At 34.5% G+C, this 6,630-nt stretch overlaps 1 long non-coding RNA gene across 1 annotated transcript; it reads right to left on the minus strand.

The window, feature by feature from the left end:
* Nucleotides 1-260: 260 nt before the first annotated feature.
* LOC115923770 lies at nucleotides 261-3,279 on the minus strand. Its single transcript, XR_004064078.1, has 3 exons — nucleotides 3,191-3,279; nucleotides 2,500-2,613; nucleotides 261-317 (listed from the first exon to the last, which is right to left on the minus strand). It is a non-coding gene; the product is annotated as an uncharacterized LOC115923770 (long non-coding RNA).
* Between the last annotated feature and the right edge of the window lie 3,351 nt (nucleotides 3,280-6,630).

The raw sequence follows: 6,630 nt of genomic DNA on the forward strand, positions 1-6,630 counted from the left end.
AGTCTACAGTATTTTATTTCTCACGTTACAGACCGCAGCAAATGTTTTATTATCTCTCTTTTTTGCATCATTGACAGACCAACTATTGTTTGAATCAGAGAAAAAAACCTCAAGGATAATGATACTTTTGATGTGAATCATGCATATATATCCAGAATACTCGATAACTTATGCAATACAAGAAGGGCAAAGTCCTTGGACCTCCCATTAAATGAAATAGTTGTTTAATATCTCACCGTTTGAACATACTGTGGATTAAGAGCTATCTCTTGATCCATGCTCTTGAGCTTCTCATCTAGACTGATACAATGCTGCATCTGTAAGCTCATATACTTACCATTTCAAACAAAATTTCAAGAAATATTGGAGTCATCAGCAAATTACGTCATATCTTGCCACAAAATATTTTGATTTTATTGTATAATACAATGGTTTTACCGTATTTAATGTATTGTAATGCTGTATGGGGCAACACATACCCAACGAGATTACAACGACTGCATATATTACAAAAGCGTATAGTAAGAATATGTCTTATGTCTGATTTCAATGCCCATTCAATACCATTATTTCAACGACTACATTTTTTAAATATTTTTCAATTGAATCAATATTGTATATCACTCATGGTTTTTAAACATAAAACTGATAAACTGCCGATTAATCTTAACATTATGATGAAATGTAAAAAATATGTTCATAATTATAATACTAGAAATCCTGATAACTATTTTATTGAAAAATGTCCATCAACAAATTCCTTATTTACTTTTAGACACACTGGCCCGAAAATATGGAATTCTCTCCCCAGAGATATCCGTGATACTGCTTTCTTAAACTCTTTTAAATCTAAAATAAAAAAATACTTCATCTTTTTTTAAATCTATAATAATATTTGCATGTTAATACGTCTCCTATGATTTGTACCCTGTTTTGTTATTGTTATACTTTTTATAGCCAATTGTTGGAACTTGTATATGCATCTTTTAATAACAGGGAGCTGCCTCGACAGAACCTTATGGTTTTATTTGCAGTTTCCCCAATTCATTTCTATTGCTGTTTAACTTTTTGTAATTCCGATATATTTGTAGACATGTTTCCATTTTGTGTGTATTTTGTGTTTTTTTATATTGTATACAATCTGTATCTTATATGTTTTTTATGGATTTGAATTGCAATAAAACTTGAACTTGAACTTGAACTTGAACTTGAACTTGAAAAATTGGTAATTCAAAATCAAAACATGGACTTGGAAAACCACTTTAACTCATTGGCCAGGTTTCAGACCCCCCCCCCCAACCAACAATTGCAGATGAAAAGGGGAAATGGTACAAGTTTATGTTGTGACAGTATTACAAAGGAAAGTATACTGTTTTTCGTTTACTGATTTTTTTTAAAAATATGATTTTTAGAGCTGTCTAGACACAGAAATTTACATGTCTCGCAATTATGCTCTGTGATTCATCACAAATGAAGTTTATTTTTACATTTTATAAAAAAACGTACTTGTACCAACACTCTTCATGAGCACTCATTATTATTAGAATTTCTTAATAGCCTTATTCTTGAAAAATAAAAAGGACAATCTTCCTGTGCCACCTTGAGTTCATCGTGGGATATACCAAAGGCTTCAACATCATTTAACTGTTTCCAGTACAAGACCCGTCTATACTCATATTAAAAAAGTTTGCCATGGGGGAAATCAACACCCGAAATGGCTATTTTGCAAAGCCATACATATCAGTGATGCAAAGGAAGCAAACAAATTACAGTATTTGTTCTAAATTAAAGTCGAAAACGATACCTCCGCCATAGAGCAATTTTACAAATAATAATAATAATAACAAACCAAAACAGAAGCAAGCTTAAAATTTAAGTTTGATTGTAATCCATCTGTCGTCTTTAATTATGCATTCACAAGCTATTTATAGGCATCCTTAATGAGCCCCATGACCTTTGACCTGATGACCCTAAAATCTAATCAGTTAATTGGCTCTGCAAGATACATATACATGTCTTGAGTTTGATAGTAATCTGTCTTTTGGTTCTCATGATAATGTGATCACAAGCTATTTGTGCATACATAATGAGCCCTGTGACCTTTGAAATTTGACCTCATGACCCCAAAATGTCATCAGTTCATTGGCTCTGCAAGATACATACATGACCCAAGTTTAGCAGGAATCCATCAATCGGTTCTAGAGATAACGCGATAACAAGCTATTTTGCATACCTAATGAGCCCTGTGACCTTTGACCTTGTGCCCCCCAAATCTCATCACTTCATTAGCTCTGCAAGATACATGCATGGTTAAAGTTTGGCGGTAATCCATCAATCAGTTCTTGAGATAACGCGATCTCAAGAAAGGGACGTACGGACGGACAACCAGAAAACATCATACCTCCGGCCACTTTGTAGCGGAGGCATAAAAATCTTATGAAGTAATTGGTCCACGGCTATAAATTTTGGTTTCAGATAGGTGGAGAAAACTTGACTAACCTGTTCCTCGACATGTCTGAGTACTGCAGGATTGTCATATTTTTCTGGGTTGTCATGGAAATGGACCATTCCATTCTGTTTGCTGATAGTTGCATGGATGTCACCATCTTCAATCTGAAATATATCAATAAAATTTTGTTTATTTCAATTCAAAGTACATACACATCTCCTTGTAGCACCATTAATTTCAGCCCAAAAAATGTACACTACAACTGTAAATTTACACTTCAATCTAACATCCAATTCCATCCCAATTATCACTTTAGACTGAACTTCAAATTCTAGCTCTGATTGTTTTAAATCCATTTTCATCAAATGATCATCCACTGTAAGTCTTCAGTCAGGTTCATATACATCTGTATCTATCTTCAATTGAATCCCTAAACCAAATTCCAAATCTAGAACTATGTATATTGCAATTTGCTTTGTAACCACTCTACAAAACCTCTCAAAATGTTTTCAATCATCAAAATAAAAATGAGAAGAAAAAATCAATGAACAAATTTAAAAGAGTTTTATTGAGTTTTATTGAATATAGTTGTATATTCCTGCCAATCAAATATTTTTTCCTACGGGTGGCTTACATATCAATCCTATAGTGGGGCAAATAATGTACCCTTATAGGCCCCATTTTTCTTTCATTACACTGTACCCCTTTTCAAATTATCCCTAATAAAACTTAGCTCTTTACCATATTTCTGACATACTGCTCAGCCTCTTGCGGTGCATGTAGATGAACTCTCCTTGCAATGTCACTCAGAGATAACGTGAGGAAGGTCTAAAGAGAAACATCAATACTAACAATGAACATCCCCTACTGTACAACTCAATCCTCACATCTACTGCACTAGTATATCGCCCTTTTGTGTGGCAATTCAATTCAACTGCATTGCGAGCCATAAACCTTCCTATGGCTACAAAGTTCACAAACATGTATACATGTACATGGGTAACATTTTGTGAGACAATTGCTGAAAATATGGTTCTTTTCTTCAAGTGGTCATGGACAGTGGTCAAGGAAGTATAAAGTTAAAATCAAGGAAAGCAACTTGTCATGATTCAAAAATTAAAGTTATTGAATCTGGGCTGGGCAATCATCTATGACACTGAATAATGCTATTGTGGGGGGGGGGGGGGGCACTGTGCCCCCCCCCCCCCTGCCTCCGGGAGGGCCGCCTCTGGTTGAAGGTTGAGTAAGAGTTGGCAATGTACAGCTGGCTCAGGGGCTGAGAACTTGCACAAGCCATATTTTCTATTCCACTTCATGAATTTCGAAAAGTGCATTCAAATTGTTCAAAATGTGCTAAGGTTGCATTTAAATTTTTATTTCTTAAAATTCTTCATATGTCTATTGTAATTCTGCTTTTGTATATTGTAAATGTTGTATTTTACAATTTGTATAACATAATGACAATTCAGCAAATCAGCTGCAAACATATGTTTTTCATAAATCTTGAATCTTGAATCTCGCATCTATAACATTTATTTCACACGTGCATCTAACATATTTCTGTTTTTACAACTATGTTTTCCTGATGGCTTATCTTTACAGTTGAAATCAATTTTCATCCATGTTGTAATGCTACAGAGAGAGAGAGAGAGAGAGACTATAACACAAATCAAGTATTTCACAATCAAATGTACTTTTCCCCTTGAATTTTCTCCCTATACAATACCCCACCTCCTCCGTATAAAGCGTTTACTCAATAGGCGCTACGTGTGAAAATCATTCATAAGAAGACACTAAGACTCAGCAGAATTACAACCAACCTGAAACCACTTTTTGAAAAGTGAATTGACACATTTAGTTCAAAAATATAGTACAAAAGTGTATTCGGGGAATTCCCAATAATGATTATTTTTCCCCCAAACGCATGTATCACCTGCTCAATCCTATGACATATTATGTTACACCGGGGGGTTCGCCATAACAATTCACAAGCATATTGATCGCATTTGTGTGTGCAGAACCTAGTCTGCACACACAGACCCTAATTTGATTCTTCATCAAAAAATCATTGTGACTTGAGAGAAGTCTAGCTACCCACTGGATGTGTGTCAGGAGCAGCTACAGTACATGGCCTAAATTATAGCGCAGACTCACGTTTACGACTGACCAGGGTTTGTGCTTGCAGACTATGCAGAACCCACAAATGTTGTTCAATGTGCGGGATGAGAATCATCGATTCAGGATAGAGGTGAATTCGCACAATAATTTATGAATGAAATGTATATCCTCCTTGTACGCAGCATGCTCTTTCATTATTTTTGCACCCTCTGAAATTAAAATGGTTCAACCCCACGATGAATTATCGCTGCAGGAGAGCGGGAAACCGTACAATAATTTATGAATGAAATGAAATTTATATCCTCCTTGTATGTAGCATACGCTACCACTATTGCTTCAACGCATTTTCATGTAGGTGTGACCATCTATTTCTCAAAAATATCTCCTATCAACATGGTGTCTTCATATATGCGAATTGCAATTTCATGAAGGGATCACACATCTTTAGTCTGCACAAGGACCCGTATACTACAATTCAGAGGATTGAATGAATTGTTTTGATAACAGTGCGACAACATTTGAAGTATACAGGTAAAATGTTGTAAATGTAATATTAATTGTTATAACAGCTTTTTACTTTGCAACATGTATTTCTTACATTTGTTTTAAATGCTTATACACTGTCGCTCATAAAGTTGGAATATTTTTGTTTTACCCCAATTTATGGAATTATTTTAAAAATAATTTAAAAATAATAGATCTAGATAAAAGTATACATTCTCTGATTTTATTGAATGATAATTTGACAATGTGTGTTTTGCGTGACTGCTAAAGCATGTGTATGCTACTACGCGTATCAACTAGGGGACCTACACCCTTAAGTCATAAATGACAGTAATCAGGATTAATGCCCCACAAAAGGGCACTAATATAGCACATCGACACGGTTTTGATCCCGGGGCCTCACAGTTATGGGGCCATTGCTTTGTCGCTGAATCATGACTGTACGCAGCGGGGGCTCGGGAAGGGGGCAGTTTCCATAAATTAAAAAAAAAAAAAAATGCAATAAATTTTCAATAATTTATTGCATTTTACCCCGGTCCCCAACATAAAAAAAATCCTCTAGACAGCCATGCATTATGGCTCAAGGCATGGACACACTTTTATCCAGATCTATTATTTTTAAATTATTTTTTAAATAATTCCATAAATTGGGGTAAAACAAAAATATTCCAACTTTATGAGCGACAGTGTAATTAATTTGTAATGTTTTGTTGGAAACATGAATAAATTTGATTTGAATTGAATTGAATTGAATGAATGAACATTGAATCTAAATTTACATAAATTTATCTACCTACATGTCCATATGATTTTCATTTCTTAAAAGTTTTGCTCAGAATAATCATATTGCCAAAGTATTGCATAAAAAGTGTGACGTCTAAATACAATTTCTTCATATTTTAGTTTATACAAAATATCAGGGTTAATTATCTAAAAAAAATATTTCTAGTCTGATAATGGGCTTAAACAAAAAAGGATATCCAGTTGACTTTATAAAATTAAGAGACTATTATGTGTACGGGCAATGAAATTGAAATCACATGAAATAATAATTAATATCATGTACATACATGTATGTTTTTCTATGATACCCTGGTTTGTTTTTTAGGGTCATGCGTTACTAAACACTATTGTAGTTGGTTCACTCCCATGAAGTACACAGCAGGCATGATGTCGATGAGATGGGATTTGTCATACAGCCTAGGTGCTCATCTGCTCGTTCTCACCATATTTGATGTTTTTATAAATTTAGGTGCTCTGCGGCAGATCCTGCAAATCTTGATTTCATCAGAATAATTCTTCTTCATTTATTTCTTTCTGTATGATTTGTATGGGTCAAATCTTTGCAAAAATGCACAATCCAATCACCATCAATTTTTCACCACTAATTCCCCTTGGTCACGAATAGAAAACCTTCAGTGTGATAACTCAACCATGCATCATAATGGCGCCATTGATAAGACATCCCTCAATATATTGCTTTTAAAGCCCCACTGCACTACTTATAGCTACTTGCGCCCTCTATATAACAAACAATGCCTAATCGGTGACCATTGATC

Source organism: Strongylocentrotus purpuratus, unplaced genomic scaffold (assembly GCF_000002235.5).
Source record: "Strongylocentrotus purpuratus isolate Spur 01 unplaced genomic scaffold, Spur_5.0 spur5_scaffold_14, whole genome shotgun sequence".
NCBI lineage: Eukaryota > Metazoa > Echinodermata > Echinoidea > Camarodonta > Strongylocentrotidae > Strongylocentrotus > Strongylocentrotus purpuratus.